This window comes from Propithecus coquereli, unplaced genomic scaffold (genome assembly GCF_000956105.1).
Source record: "Propithecus coquereli isolate 6110/MARCELLA unplaced genomic scaffold, Pcoq_1.0 Scaffold74, whole genome shotgun sequence".
Classification (NCBI taxonomy): Eukaryota; Metazoa; Chordata; class Mammalia; order Primates; family Indriidae; genus Propithecus; species Propithecus coquereli.
This window is the reverse complement of record NW_012153507.1, coordinates 2,627,845-2,630,611: the sequence shown is the minus strand read 5'-3', so window position 1 is coordinate 2,630,611 and position 2,767 is coordinate 2,627,845.

Below are 2,767 nucleotides of genomic sequence, written 5' to 3'. Positions count from 1 at the left end.
ATTAATATGCATTCTATAATATTATAATACCTGTATAAGAAAATTCACACTTTAAGCAAATTGGTTAAGAGAAATATTGAACCAAGCTCAGTATTTTTCCCTTATTACTTAAGACCAAGTCTCCTTTTTTGTCCTCTTTTAAAATAATGTTTATTAGGGATAATCACCCAAACACTTATACAAAGTGCTGAGTTTTTATACTATGTTCAGGCAGAAATACAAAAGGAAAGTCATTGCAGTTTATTTCTAACCTGCGTGCTGTGACAGTTCAGTGTTGTGTCCTCATTATAGGCTGTGAATCATAAAAATCACAGTCCTGCTTCTGAATTGGAAGGGTTGTCTGCTATTTAAAAGGCCCCATAAATTAGGCAGAATATTCCTTTTTATCCAGTAGTCTTTTTTTGAATCAAAAGAAGTTATCCTAAAAAAATTAATAAGGGGACAGTGAGGTTGTTCATTAAGGCATTATTAACAGCAATTTACATGAAATGTTCTTTTTTCCCAACTATAGTGGACAAGTGCACAGTTAACCACAATATGAGTACTGTAGAAGCAAGAACACTATGCTTACAGTTAAGTTATTGTTTTGAAAGCCCCCAGCTAAACTGGGGTTCCAGTACCAGAGCAGCTTATCAACCCAACCCTACCCTAACAGTACAGAGGAGCTGGACATGGGTGTTTATAGTGTGTCTTCTGTGGGATACTTCTTTTATCTGGTGCACAACCTAATGCCTACTTGTCTAACCTGTGACTGGGGGGATCCCTCACATGTGAACTAGTTTATACTGGCAGACTCCATTGTGTCTAGTTTGACCCATGTCCACCTTATGCCTGCCTGAGCAATGCTCTGGCACTGGGAGCCCAGCTTTGTGTCCTCCCACCCCACATCCTGGGGAAGACCTGGCCTGGGATAGTCCCTGGTTCTCTAGATCAAAGGCGCAAATTCAATTCACCACCACAATAGAAAATAAGTTCAAAAATTTTTACCTACAGATCCTGGGCCAGGAGGGCTCAATGAGCAGGGAGGGCAGTCCTCCATCCCCAGGTCACAAGAGGCAGGAATGAAGAGTCAGGCAAAGAAAGAAAGGAAGGTTGGCAGGGGGAAGAGGGAGCACAAGCACATGGCAACTAGCAGTATATATTAGGGAATATGGTATGGGTCACTTTAAGTTTGTAGCAAATGCCTGAATAGTCTATTTAAAGGAAGTGGAAGGAAAGCAAGGAGACCAGTCTGCTAGGCAGTAGAGATGCTTCTAAGTTCTTATCACTGGCCACTGGCTTGAGTCATTTGAGTGTGATGTTCTGCCTTGCCATTTGCATTACAGTTACTGGTATGAAATACCTTGTTCCTAATTATGATTTCCATATTTGTATGCTATATAAGCCAGGAACCATAGTGCTATTTATTTTAGATTGACAATCTCCCCAACAAATACCATTCCTATTTACTATAATTTGAGAGATAATTTTAGTGATATAAGATCCCTTCTAACCAATATATTCATTTATCCTATGATTCCATATAATAACCAAATCCTTAGCTTGAATTTTCAGAACAACCTTGTGTTTCTTGAGCCTTACTTTAAACTATTTTTCCTTCTTTAATGTGAACCACCTATTTGGTAATTTTTAATTAAAATCCCTACATGGCATTTGGTAATTGCTACTTTATTTATTATTACTGCTTTATTTACTATTCTGTGCACCATGCTAATCTCTGATAATACGGTGTTCAAAATTACCATGATCTCTACTCTGTAGGAATTCATCGGGAATTTCAAGGTCAGTGACATTGCTCTAGCATGTGGCAGAAAGATGCTGTCCTTGGCAGGCATCTAAGTCAGTTTTAGGAAGCTGATGGCAGGCTTTCTGAAGGAGAGTCCATCAGCTGGGATAGAATAATGAGCAAGCATTAGGTCAAGAGTCAAGGGTGGGGTGGTTTGGGGTGTGGAAAAGCTGTTTTAGGCAGAAGGGGCAGTTTGTTGATCAGTTTTGGGTTGGGAAAAGCATTTCTAACCGAGATGGATTCTTTAGGTTACTATTTCCATCTAGGACAGTAAATAAATCCACATATATAGTTACATAAAATACACAGTGGGCTATAAAGTTCTTTCTCTTCATTCAGCATGTCACAAAAACTTTTATTGTGTAATAACACCCACAATTAACCCCACTACAAATTTACCAGTGTTTTACTGAGGATTTATGTGCTTTTAAACATGCTAATAAACAATTGTTTATATGCTAAACTACATTATTTTTTACATCTATTGAAGCATATGCAATTGCTATGATCTGAATATATGTGTCCCCCCCAAAATTCATATGTTGAAACCTAACCTCTACGATGATGGTATTAAGAGGTGGGGCCTTTGGAGGTGAACAGGTCATGAGGGCGGAGCCCTTGTGAATGGGATTAGTGGGAGCAGTGCCCTTATAAAAGAGGCTTGAGGGCCTTTGTCATCTGCCATAGGACACAGCTATAAGCCACCATCCATGAAGCAGAGAGCTAGCCCTTAGCAGACACTGAATCAGCTGCCAGCTTGGTGGTAGACATCCCAGCCTCCAGAACTATGAGCAATAAATTTCTGTTGTTTATAAATTACTCAGTTATAGTAGCATGAATGAACTAACACACCAAATATCCTATAAGTTCTTATAGGTTATGCATTTAATTTTGTTTCTACCTTATCCTCAATATCTTGAAGAGTGCTTTGGAAATAGTGCACATTTGGCAAATGTGCTTATTGATCATCAGTAAAAAAAA